Source organism: Leguminivora glycinivorella, chromosome 21 (genome assembly GCF_023078275.1).
Source record: "Leguminivora glycinivorella isolate SPB_JAAS2020 chromosome 21, LegGlyc_1.1, whole genome shotgun sequence".
Lineage (NCBI taxonomy): Eukaryota > Metazoa > Arthropoda > Insecta > Lepidoptera > Tortricidae > Leguminivora > Leguminivora glycinivorella.
Genome location: NC_062991.1, coordinates 15,888,750 through 15,903,172, shown reverse-complemented (window position 1 = coordinate 15,903,172; position 14,423 = coordinate 15,888,750). Strand labels below are relative to the sequence as shown.

The following is a 14,423-nucleotide window of genomic DNA, read 5'->3' as shown; positions in this document are numbered from 1 at the left end:
TCTCTTCTCAGTCGATGTCATAACTCAGGAAAACATGAATCTCTTCTTGAAGACATGCTGCAAACTTGAACACAATTAAGATAACCGCAGAAGATCCAGTCATTTACTCTTGAACACAGCAAGCAACTTCAAACCAATCAATATTTTCTTCATCTCCAAAGTTGACTAGTCCTTATTTATCCAATCAATGGCAAGTTTTTGAGCAATACCTACTTCCAGTTTTCCAAAATTATTTCTTTCTTGAATTGTAACTAATGACTAATGAATACCACATTAGTAACATTAACTACTCGCTAAAACTTGTTGTGCAAACCACCTTCATTCAATTTTTTAACATAATTTACAAAAAAAAATCACTATCTATTTTTTTTTTCAAAACAATAAACAAATCAAAGTCGTAACTATAAAAACAAAATATTATAGAATAGGATTTCAAAATAAAAATTACAAAAAGTGAAGCAAAAGTAAGATTCGAACACCCACCCTTGCATGAACAGTCCCATACATTAGTCCACCCCTATACTACCTGAGCTACGAACGAGTTACGAAAAGGACCGAATTTAGCAATCAAATAGAACTAACGGACGAAGGTATTAAACTCCCAATTATTATTACGTTACTAATGTTTACTCAAAACATTTTGTTTTACTTAATTCACGAACATGAAATAATATGTAATGAATACTCATATCACGATTTAAACTTTTCTAAGATACAAAACACAATCGAAATCTAAAATAATCAATATTGTTGAAATTTGAAGTGATTTCAGCGCACTTTTTCCCTAAAATTGTATGTAATAAGAAGGAATAATATGTAATAAAATATCATATACAATCAGTTTCTAAAAAGCATACCAAATCAATCACTGTTTCGACTAAATACTAGGTAATATTTGTTTGTATTTGTACTCACTTGCTTTATGCATTTTTCTTGCAGAATTTTAGACACTGAACACCACTATTAACCATTGCACTTCACCGATGCTAAATAATAATTATTTTAAACACATAAACTGCATTTTTCTTTTGAACAATCGTAAACACAATTTTTGGTTGTAAACGATCACGGTCGTCACTTCACACTCTTTACACACACTTTTGCCTCTCTCGACAGGGAAATAACGCTACCAACCATTTGTATGGATAAAATAAACGCATATTCACTGAATTTGAACTAAATTACATTACTTTCTTTCACAAAACCGTAATTTATCCAAACTAACCTCAAATTAGCCGGCTTTTGATTGTTTTGAAAACGTCAAACTACGTAGTTATCGACATTTTTCGTGACTATTAGCGACATCTATATCGAAGAAAAGAAATCATTGTTGCGCGCCATCTATGTCAGACATCCGTAGTTAAAAAGTAGTTTCGATTGCGGAAGTTAATGTTTTCAATCGAAAAAGGTGAAATAGGCAAATACTTTTCGAAATTAGGTACTTCTCGTTATGGTATGTCGACTTTAATAAGATTATGACAAAATATGATTTCTAATTTCTACAATGAATAAATATTTAATTTTTCGCCAGATTAATGGGACACAATTTGACTTATGGCAATATCAGATCGGTACTAACTTCCGTTGACTTAAATGTGTCTTAATAATATTTTCTTGGCACGACATTGCTTTTGTTCTTCTTTAAACTCGTCATTAATCGCGTGATCTTAAATTAGAATTACTTAAATAACCGCGTCATTTTTAAATCTGCTTAAACAAATGACAAACAAAACAGCGCAGACGCAGATCATCCGCCATTCATACAGTGTAACATACGCCATTTTGTCTTTTTTTTGCAAAAAAAATGCAAGACGATATAAAAAAAATGCAAAGAAATCATTGCCCTAGATACTCGTTGCTCTCAAATGATGCTGACGACAAAGTGATTCTGTTTTATCAAACTGAAAATCCGAATTATAATGTAAATTGTGATCTTCGAAATTGAGGTTATGAAATGGACATAACTCTATTTATAAACAATATGAACGACCGCGTTGGAGGATATGAATGCATTGGAACCTTGACATGTGTTTTACTGTGTTTCTCATAACGATAATAGAAAATCTAGTGCTCAAATTCACAATCTAATGAACATACAGCCATACAAAAGATGTCTTTATGAGCAATGCCTCCACTGACAAAGTGAATTAAGTTGCCTACTCGAAAAGCAACTTTGCAAGGAAGGTAAGATCCCAGACCTACTTGGAACTTATAGTAACAGACTATTATTTGCACTACTTTCCCCTAAGACCGATTATCTATAAAACCTGTTACTTAAACTTACTCTTTATGCTTCTAAAATAATGGATACTAAGTGAACCTACTTTGCTCTGTTTCAATGAATGATATTTACAAGTTTGTTTGTTTTTCAGCAAGTTTACTACCCACTAAAATGTTCTCTTGGTACTTGATGGGATTATGGAATGAAACTGGCAATATTACAATGTGATAAAGATATTCCTGATGGCGATGAATGATGACTAACTTTCAAAGTAAGTACCTACTTTTATACTAAACTTATGCTTAGACCTGACCTTTATATATCACTAATCCTTATTTTAACTGTGTATATCTATATAAGTTTTTTACTCATGTTTGCCGCTCAAGACAGACGGATATCTTCCTAAGAGTAATATTTTCAGCATTAAATATCATATTCTAATCCTGTCAGCTAACATTATTCTACTCTAAACCAGTTAAATTAAATCTAGATAACATATAATCTAATTAAACACCCAGGTATATTTTTAGAAATCAAAGTTACTCAGACAGACTCGGTGAAAAGTTTGGTACATATGGCTTACTCATATTCCATGAAATTTAATACTTCCTGTGTATTTCTATAAATGTATAGTTGAAATAGTGTTGAAAATGGTGCTAAGATTAATTCCTTTGAGTGGATACCCAAAACCCAAGTCAAGATGTCTCATTGACTGATCATCAATAGTTCCTCGGAAACTTCATACTAAAAAATTGAAATTCTTAAAAATCTTATAACTATCTAGCCTATTCTTTCTATAATCTAATATCCTACTCTGTTTTGCTTTACAGACTACAAGATGAACCCCTTCCACTTCTAGAATGTGAAGAATGCTGCCATATTACCGGCCCATATGATCATCATGAGAACTGTCTACCGTTGTCTACCCCGATACAAGGAAAATTACAAATGTGTTGCAAAGCTTAATATTAGGTACTTAAATACTTCCTTAGACTAAAACTACTCTTACTTTAGCTTATTATAGCCGTAGATAAGTACATGTATAGCCTACTGTTAGAGAAATGACATAAAAATTGTATGAAAAAGCCCTAAGTCACAGTATGGCTTACTACACATGTGTGTATGTACACATCCTATCTTTCTTGTTTGGGCAAAGGTAGAAATGAAGTATTATTGTGAATACTACTCCATAACAATAACAGAACTAGTTGAAATTATGATATATTGACGCTCCTGTAGTAAATTTCCAAAATAATCTGTGTAATGATTATGGAAATGTTCGCCCCCATTCAATTGTTTCCTAGCTATGATAAATATGACATTAAGTATTTAAATATGAAATATAATGCCACTAGGACATTACAGCTGTTAATAAGGTAGACTTTCACCCCCATGTCTTTAGACCACTAGACATATCTTGTTTACCGCTGATCTACTTGTAACCATTTCCTACTTTGGCAAATTGTACTAATGTTTTGAAATGCCTCACCCCCTGCTATTTAAAATAAGGAACTCATGTATGTACATGACTGATTTTTAGGTATATGGCATTCTACAGATATTGCTAACCTATAGTTGTACTATTGTAAATATTCTGTGCCTATACCTACTTATATCTATGCCTACTTAGATAAAACCACTTAAATTGAAATGTAAAAGGTTCCTACAACGAACTAATGCATATTTATCTCTATTTTCAGATAACTAGAAGCAGTTAGAAGAATAAAGAATGGTTCCGGAGTTTTACAATGGCCGACTAACTTTTGATGACCGATGAAGAAGACTATGCCAGCAAAAGACAGACAACAGATGTACTTCGAATAGCAATATGACCAAAGCACTACCTTACATTATTAAGACTAGAATATTGAATATATAATAAAAGTTTAAGTTGTAAAATAATAATGTGGATTTCATATATAATTATGTTTATTTTTAATTAAAGGTATGCAAGTGTTTGCTTTTCACTCAACCCTCAACTGCATGAGTTAGATGATATTTGTCAGAGTTTGCACTTCAAGGCATGTCAATACTTTGTGATTGACTATCTAACAAGTATTTAATAAAGAATTAGAGTCCAATAGTCAAAGTCACACGCACTCCGCTTCACGAACAACAAAATGTGAGTGTCTTCAGCAAAGCGTCCCACCAAACGACAACGCGAGACGCCCCACCAAACACACTCACAATTATAACTAAAAAAGCTACTGTTTAGTATTGTAATATATATGAAATATATCTCAATGTTATGTAATTAAAAGAAACCCTATGGTAATACCTCACATCCTGGTCACGGCACCAAAATTGTACCGAACTTCTACACCCACATACTTATTTACTTACTTACTTGAATAAACATACTTACAACTAACCACCCTTTAAAAATAACCCGTAGATTTGGCCTTGTGATTGTCTAATGGTAGTAGAAGGACCCCTCGATATGAACCATAGCAACCCAAACTCTTTAATGCGAAGTAGATACGACTATTGGACTCATATGATTAATTATAACTTAACCCACTAATTAAAACTCAGCATAATTTTGTGAAAATTACGTTAACTTGGACGAATAGGCAAAAGACGTGGAGATTATGTTAACGCTAAATAACGCCTGTGAAAGATGTGCGAGCAAAGTAACATACGAACTTGAACAGGAAAAAACCTATAGGCGCCAGACATTTTATTCATAATTTTGGCTTATAAATGGTAAATAATATAAAAAATATTTTAGTAATCATCCACTACGCCCTATTAGTAGTTTCAATTGGGCTCGAAGCTTGCGTTGTGGTTTGAAACTCCTCATCTCAACCAAACTGCTCTGTTGAGAATCCTATGCCAAACCAGAAGGGCTATCTATCTATGAACTAACCCCCCCTTTTTATTTTGTTTCATTTTTCCTAGCTAACCCCCCTTTACCCCAATACTGCTAATAGACCATAACTTCTCGACCCTTTCACTGTTTCAACGATACACCGAGTAAGAAGCTTCCGATTGAAAACCCAAGAAAAGTAAGCTTAATCACTCCTCGGAGCTTTCGGCTTTCCATCAGTGGACGGCGCCCGCATGCCACTGGTCCCTAAACAAACCCCAGCTAACACTCAATGATCGCTGTCACATGAAGAATCAGAAATTGCTACCACAATTATAAATTACACTTAGATGAATTAAACAGTAATAACTCAAAGCTTTTTCACACTTCGATAATAAATATGATATTGAAGTTTCATTATACCAAGAATAAACACACGATATTATTTATAAAATACCTTCTAACACCCAGTAATTTTGTTCACAATGATTTTAGATCTTGAATTTAATTTATTTTTAGTTATTAAATAAGATAGGTTTTTATACAGAACTTTATTTTATTTCCCTACCTATCAATGTGTGTGATTCTACCCTACTAGACTGAAAGTTCCCTACTCTAAACGATAAAAACTCTGTTCGTACTCACCATGGACCCAGAGTTTTAGGACATACGCGGTGTATACCTAAACTGACTACGCTAGAGTTCAGCAGACTAGACTGAAGAAAGCAAACCCTATAAGTCTGTGTATTTATCCCCCCCCGATGCAGGCGTCCGTGGACAGGGAGGCAATCGGGTAGGATAGTTCCCTATTGTGTATATGATATATACTTATGACAATAAATATACAAGGCCTTCAAATACTGCAACTTCGAGCGAGCTTGGATTACTCCAAATGACACATATAATGTCCTCGCTCTTGGCTAACAGCTGGGCATTGAAGAACCAGGGAGGGAGAGATTTTTTTCATTTTTCTATGTTGGTAAAGAGAAAAATGCCAATTTAACCCTCTGTATTGGTAAAACTACGGACCTCCTTGCATCAATAGTTTAACAGCCGCTAGGTTAATCGATGCAAGGCTAAACAAACTGTCTGTCTGGGCAGCGATCTGGCTTTATAATTAAATATTCTTCACTTAATTTGAACTGATTAGGTATTATTTACTTTAACCATTAAATTTGATTATCACAATAACAATGAAACTTCTGACAAGAAGAACCGAATCGTTAGCGGCTCACTTCACTCATATAAACTCCAACTCAATAGCACAAGACAATAAACCTGCACCACCGAATCGGAATCTACCATCCAAAATCAAGCTCTGAAAAGAACATATGTTCCCCACAAAACCAAACAATAGACGGCATGAATAAAATAAACACTCACTAACTTTCAATACTTCTAGTAAAACATAACTTAAACTTAGCAGAAATCACTACCCATTAGTACCAGAGCTAAACAACTCTAAGCACTTATCCCAAATGCTGACTTTACGAGAATAAAACATAGATTTTATTCACAATAAAATCAAACACTTAGAAATTTGGGCAGAGGTTCCTCACTATTTAAAACAATTTACACTTTAAACCAGAGTCGACTGTCGGTCCACGATGCTTGAAAAATAATGAATCAAAACAAAGCTCCCGGAGCTATTTATAGGACACGAATCTGGACATTTTTTTCTGGACACGCACCTGTGAAATTATTTCTAGACATTTTATCTGGACACGCCGATATCCAAAATAAAAAGATCATAAGTGCTTTGTTTACACCCATACGCTCTACGAATTAAAGTCCACGTTTTCTCAGCAAAAGATGCTTCCTATCACAGGTATTTCCACACCTGACTTAGAGAGAGACAGATATATCATTGTTTATACCTAATTAAACTACTTATTGCATTGCGCAATAGTTGAAATACTTGAAATACACCGTGTTCCATTTAACACTAAAAATATGAAAACCGCCTATTCAGAATCGAGAGCAGAATCGACTGAACCATATCCCGATGGAAGTAATATTTCCATTCAAATCAACATGATTAATCATCTTTTTACAAGTCTATTCCACCGTACCTGCAACACAACAATGTACACATTGCACCGCCAGAGGCTGCTCACCCCTTTCAATATTTAGGGTTGTCAATACTGGCCAGTTTCCTGGGCGAACTCTCCTTCCCGCTACGAGCCTGACGTTGTTTGTCATTCCAATCCTAATGCTTATCATAAGTCACTACAAACTAAACTCGCACCCAATCACAACCCTGCCACTCCCAATATTGGCTCAAACCCGCCCACTACGACTGCGAAATCCACCGTGACAAAGCCTCAAAGTGTTTTACAATGACGCACCCAAATAAACAGTTTTATAGTTCATGATGGCAATTAGCAATTATTTTATTAAATGTAGTGTGAGGTTTTGAGTAATGGCAAAAACACGTTGTATAAGATGTTTTGTTGAACATGCGCCATCTAGCGGAATCGTTTTACAATCGCTCGCCCGCTCAATAACTTCGCTCGCTATTCGCTATTCATGTACGTCTCTCAGTAGTTCTTAATGTTTAGTATTTGCTGAAAGATGGCGCTAATTTCAATAGACGATAACACGCTGATTATTTTTGTGTAACCATTTAATTCATTCGAATTCTGACATACTTTTATATGAATAAATAGATACAAAGTTACATTTAATCATCAATTTAAACCATTTGTTCTTTTATTATGTTTCTTATTTATAGCTAGATGAAGTTGTTCAGTTACACTTAGCATACGATTTGTCATGCGCGTACCTTTTAGATTTGAAGTAATAGTGCATAAATATGCTAGAGTCGAGACCAACATAAGTTGGCTGCGATTTTGATAGCGCAAACCACAACTCGGACACTGGCGATCAAATATATGAAAGAGGGGCGTTCCTAGCACACATTAAGCTCGTGTAGGTGAACGCGTACCAAGCTTGTATGCGTGAGATATGACAGGTCGACTGGTCGCGTTTTTGACAGGCGGTAACTGTGAGGTAACCGAGAGGGGGTGGGCGGCACTTTTAGTTAACAATAATATAACGATAAATTATTTTATTTATTTATTTATTTATTTAGCCTTCTTTCCACATTTTTGTCTTTTTACTTTTCATTTAATTTGTCTTTTAGTTATTTGTGGTCCCTGATAGGGTAAAGGCCTCCTCCAAGCTTTGCCATTTTTCTCTATTCTGAGCGGTGTCCATCCAGTTCCTTCCTGCTACCTTTACAATGTCGTCAACCCATCTTTTGCGTGGTTTCCCATCCTTCCTCTTACCAGTGGGGCCTGGCCATCTGGTTGCATGTAGAGTCCATCTCTTATCTTGGTATCTCGCCAAATGTCCAGCCCATTTCCATTTTTGCGATAGTGCATGTTGAAGAGCATCTGTCAGCTTAGTTTTCTTCCTTATTTTTTCATTTCTAGTTTTCTGGATCCTCCTTAACTTCAAGATGCTCCTTTCCATTGCATGTTGGCATGCGAGAATTTTGCTCTTTACCCTCTTGGTGTACACCCATGTTTGGCTGGCGTAAGTGAGGCTGGGTAGGATGCAGGAGTCCATTATAATTTTCTTCAGTTTCAGGCCATAGTTTCCCTTTAAAATCTCTTTTTGAGCCCAGTATTTGGACCACGCTATGTTAACTCTTCTGTCAATTTCATTGTCGTTACTGTTTTTGTTAAAGGATATCAGTTTTCCCAAGTATACATACTCTTGAACATAGTCTATTTTACTTCCTTCTATATTTATTGGTTGCTCGTAGCTGTTAGTCATCACTTTTGTTTTTGTTGCGTTCATTTGTAGTCCTATTTTCTGACTCTCTGTGTTTAGGGCTTGCAGCATGTTTCTTATTCCAGTAGCTGTTTCATTAAAAAGGACTATATCGTCTGCAAACCTTAAGTGTGTGAGTTGTCTATTTTTCAGCCACACACCCTCGTTTTTCCAATCTATATTTTGAAAAATATCTTCTAGAACGGCTATGAACAATTTGGGAGAGAGGGGGTCGCCTTGCCTCAAGCCGCGTCCTATTGTAATTTCTTCTCCTTCTCGTTCCAGTTTGACTTTGCTCACACTTTTAGCGTATATCTTCTTTATAATTGTTATGTATTTTCCATTTATATTATTGTTTCTTAATGCTCTCCAGATTGATGAGTGTATTATACTGTCAAATGCTTTCATGTAGTCTACGAACGCCACATACAGCGGTTTGTTGAATTCTTTGTACTTTTCTATTATTTGTTCTGTGGCCTGTATGTGGTCGTTTGTAGAGTAGCCAGGCCTGAACCCTGCCTGTTCAGTTAGTTGGTTTTTATCAATATCTGGTGCCATTCTGCTCAACAGTATTGACGCAAACAGTTTGTATGTTGCTGATAGCAGGCTGATAGGTCTATAGTTCCCAATGTCCAGTGGGCTGCCTTTTTTGTAAAGCAGTATAATATGTGATTGACACCATTGGGTTGGAACTTGTTCTAATTCTAGTGCCATGTTAAAAAGTGAAGTCAAGTGTGTACCTAGTATCGGTGCTCCAATTTTCAGGCATTCATTAGTTAGATTGTCTGGTCCTGGGCTTTTTTCAGGCTTCAGTTTCTTTATATGTCTCATTGTTTCCCTCTCACTTATTGCCTCGACTACTGTTTCTGCTTCTGCCATATTTTCTTGTTGGTCTTCGATTTCTGTTTCTATTTCTATTGATGGTTTCCTATATAGTTCCTGGTAGAAGGTTGTAGCTCGCTTGATGATGTCTTCTCTTGTTTTGGTTTCGTCTTGTTTGTCTGTGAGTTTTTCAATCCAGTTCTTATGTGTTGTAAGTTTTTTATAGGCTCGCTTCGAGCTCCTGAATGTTGTTATGTTTTTTTCAATAATTTTCCTTCTATGGGCCTCATAGTCGTGCCTTATTGCTTTGTTTGTTTGTTTGAATATTTGTTTCAGTTCTTCTCTATTTTCCCTAGATTTTTCTTTTATCGATACTAGTTCCGCTCGTCTAGATATCAACTTAAGTGTGTCGTCTGTTAGTATTCTTTGTTGATTATTATTCGTACATTTTTTTGGCTTTAAACTTTTCGTAATATTATCTTCCAGTATATTGCTGTAAGTTTGTATGTCTGTTGTTTGGTTGGGCTTGGTTATCTGCGTGAAGTTTTCTTTCAGGTTTTCAATATACGCAGTTTTCTCTTCTTCCGTTTTCAGGGCTTTAGGCAGACATTTGAATGATGTTCGATTGATTTTTGGGGTGTCTAGTTTTAATGTGCATCTGAGCATCCTGTGGTCAGATGGAAAGTTTATCCCATTTAGTACTTCCAGGTTGGTAATAAGTTTGCGGTTGCCACTTAGAACAAAATCAATTTCATTCCTTGTCTTTTGATCAGGTGATTTCCATGTCCATTTTCTTGTCATTTTTTTCTTGAAGAACGAGTTCATTATGGACAACCTGTGTTCCTGTGCATGTAATATGAGGCGTTCTCCTCTTGCGTTTCGCTTGCCGTAGCCATAGTTTCCCATAATTTTGGTATCCTTTTCGTGGGGTAATGGATTTACTACTTTAGCATTAAAATCCCCCATTACCACTAGGTTTTTATTTGCTAGCTTATGTGCTTTGTTCAGGTCATCATAGAATTTGTTTATTTCTTCTGGTGTGGCACTTTCCGTTGGTGCGTAGACTTGAATAAGTGATAATGGTAGGTTTTCGAATTTTAGGTCCAAAATGGCTACCCTGTCGGATATTCCTGAGAAGTTGACAATGTTCCTGCTGAGGTTCTTCTTTATCAGGAACCCCACTCCATGAAGTCCCTTTGTCTGTCCTATAAAGCAGAAAATATAATTTTGATGTTCTTGTATGCTACAGCCCATTCTTCGTACTTCCGCAAGCCCGATAATGTCCCAGTCTAGCTTATCTATAGCTATATTCAGCTCTAACAGTCTTGTTGGAGTTGCTAGTGACCTCACATTGTAACTGCATATTTTTATACTGTGACTGTTGTTTATTCTGCTTTTGCTTGGAGGGTATTGGTCTAATTCCCCACGGGGACCAGCCGGGTTGGGGAATATTGGTTTTGTTTGGTTTTTTGGTAGGTTGGTTGTTATATTTTCGTTTGTTTTTGTTTTCCGTGTGTATGTTATTTTGTTATTGGTTAATTGCTTTGGTTTTGTGCCCAGTCCGCTTGTTGAGGGATGCGGGGTCGTGCCTCGCAGCACATCATAAGCATTTGTTTTGCCGGTCTTTGGTATGTTTAAAGTTGGTTGTTTCCTTGGTTGTTGTACTGTTTGTGGTGAGGTAGATGGGTCCCTTTTCCGTTTGTCGTATTTTCCCTTATTGTTTGGGTTGTCCTTTATGACGAGTTGATCTTGTAGTAAATAAGCAATGTTTCCTTTATTTCGTTCCTCTATTAACTTGGGTTGTAGTTCCTTTCTTTTTTCCATAACTTCTCTTGGGTAATCTTCCGACATGGACAATTTCTTCGACTTCTTTTTGTTCCTCATGATCTCTCCTTTTTTTCTGTTGCTAACAAGACCTAGGAGTATTGGCCTGGATTTTTCGCCTTTAGTGTCCTTTCCGATGCGGTGTATCTTGTTTACTTCGTAGTCTTCGACGTTTATTTCGTAGTCTTCTTTTAGTATTGTCTTGACATTTTGTAGCAATTGGCCCGTGGATAAATTATATTACTCGCAATCGTTATGATCAATAAGTATATAAACATAAACATTAGTATAAAACGTATTTATGATGAATGACATTATGAACATAAGTCATTCGAAGTTACGATAGTTATTAACATAAAATTGTTATAAATAATGATCGTTATAATGTAAAATTGTATGAGAAACATTTTCGGACTACCAATAATCTATATAACAATTTTATATGAACTTTGGCGCACCCCTTTATTATACTGTGTTCCCAAACGGTGTTTTAATCTTCGAGCTTTCACGAAATTATGACGTTTACTGAAAGCATAATATGATATCATGCTTCTATACATGCTATCTGCCTCCAGGCTATCCTATCCTAGAGGGTACCCTGCCTGCTAAGCCGATGGTCCTGGGTTCGAATCCCGGTGAGGGCATTTATTTTTGTGATGAACACAATTTGTTCCTGAGTCATAGATGTTTTATATGTATGTATATATTAAGTATGATTGTATATCATGGCCTAGCACCCATAGTAAAACTATTAAAAGCTTTGCTAAGTTTGGGTCTAGGTTGATCTGTGTAAGGTGTCCCCACTGTCGCCCAATATTTATGTATTTAATTTTGTCGTCAGAGATACAGGATTTTTCTAATGAATTTACGAAAACAATAATAGTTATTTGTTATACAAGGGGGCAAAGTTGTATTTTAACGTCGAGTATGGAATTGAAAAACGAGCAAGTGAAAGGATTCTATAGTTGAACCACGAGCAAAGCGAGTGGTTCGAGAATAGAATCCTGAACTTGCGAGTTTTTTAACACACGAGAAGTAAAATACATTTGCACCCGAGAAAGAAATTTGATAATGAGAACACGTCCCCACAAATGAATAGTCTAAAACTTGATTGAAATTATCCATACTAATATTATAAATGGGAAAGTGTGTGTGTCTGTTTGTTTGACCGTCTTTCACGGCAAAACGGAGCGACAGATTGACGTGATTTTTTAAGTGAAGATAGTCGAAGGGATGGAGAGTGACATAGGCTACTTTTTGTCTCTTTCTAACGCGAGCGAAGCCGCGGGCAAAAGCTAATATGTGAGAAATTAATTATTTGCAACCAATAAAATGTTTTAAAACGATCAACTAATTGCCAATGTAACGAATGTTCGCAATTACGTACAAAACAAACATCGAGAGGGCGTGTTAGGTTACGCTCATGTGACAATACTTCAAAGCGGACGCTTAATTCTATAACCACTTATCTCATTTAAATTATCAATTAAATATAAACTTTATTGTTTAAATGGTAAGGTAGGTATTGGAATGACATGTAAAAGTGCCCCCGTGGCCTATTTGCTGAATAAATGATTTTGTATTTTGTAGATTGTTGATGATGGTTTGGGGAGCGCGGGCGCAGCGCCAATTGTTATTTTCATTGTTTTTTAGCGATAGTTTTTGGATAACCAGCTTATGGTATATACAGTCAGCTGCAGAGAAAAGGAGACCCCTTGCCATACAAATGTTGTATGAGAGAGAGGGGGAGCTATGTAACTCTGCAGCTGTGTCCCTTTCTCTCAACCTAAGTAGCTTTGTGCATTTTCAGATATACTTAATTACAGGGTGTTTGGCACATGACCTGACAAATTTTGTTGGGGGGTGTCATTTCCTTCCTTTTCGTCCTTGAGCATTTCTTTTTTTTTTTGCCAATAAAATTGTTTTGATTGTTTTAGGGAATTTTTAAAATGGATAATAATAATTAAATTAGGTCAATTGTACTCAGAATCACGAGTACCCTCAATCTCACTGGGAGACAAAGTGTCCCAGAATTTCCATACATTTTTGTTAGTTTCCTCTTTTGTTACCCCATACAACATGTACGGAAAATGGTAACAAAATAAGAAAAAATCGTATGGGACAATTTTTTTAACTACTAGTATTCAAAAAGAGTAGAAATAGCATTTTTTTTTTTTTCAAAAATATCGCACTTCATAAAAGTGGCAAAAAAAAAGAAATGTCCCTTAGAACCTTAGTCCTAGGAGCCACGGTTTTGGAGACATACGGTTTTTTTTTCTTTTATCTTATTTTGATATAAGACCCCTCAGTCTTTTTTCTTGAAAAATTATGTCTGTGATTCTGATTGGCAAAGTCGTATCAAATCCAGTTCAAAATCAAAACAAATCTCTAAATTCCTCATATCTCTTCGGAAATACTAGTTCACAGATTCAAATCCTCGGTAAGCGATCGGAATAGCATATAAACAGCTGTCGGCGCGCGCGCACATTGTATCACATTGATTCAAGAATTAGAGTATTTTCTAAAAATATTTTTATGGCAAGCGAGAAATACGCTCTATTTAGATTGTGACAAAACAAAATTGAGTACTTAAATACATTTTGTGATACTTGAATGATTTTATTGATTTATCCGTATTTTATAGTGATATCCTAATAATTATATTATCCCTAGGTAATATTTATACCAAAGGTATGACCGGTATTTTAAATTCCCAAAGTATAGTCACACCTCGGAAACTGGCGATCAAATATATGAAAGAGGCGCGTTCCTAGCACACAGTCTAAGCTCGTGTAGGTGAACGCGTACTATGCTTGTATGAGTGAAATATGACAGGCCGACTGTTCGCGATTTTGACAGGCGGTAACTGTGAGGTAACCGAGAGGGGGTGGGCGGCAATTTCAGCGGGGTGCGGGAGTGGTCATACTGTACGATAGTACTCTTTATTTTACTGAGGTATAGTGTTCC

The 14,423-nt window shown here is 35.8% G+C and overlaps 1 long non-coding RNA gene across 1 annotated transcript; it reads left to right on the top strand.

The window, feature by feature from the left end:
* Positions 1 to 2,044: 2,044 nt before the first annotated feature.
* LOC125237441 lies at positions 2,045 to 4,182 on the top strand. Its single transcript, XR_007178329.1, has 4 exons — positions 2,045 to 2,184; positions 2,373 to 2,492; positions 3,052 to 3,193; positions 3,922 to 4,182. It is a non-coding gene; the product is annotated as an uncharacterized LOC125237441 (long non-coding RNA).
* Positions 4,183 to 14,423: the final 10,241 nt, after the last annotated feature.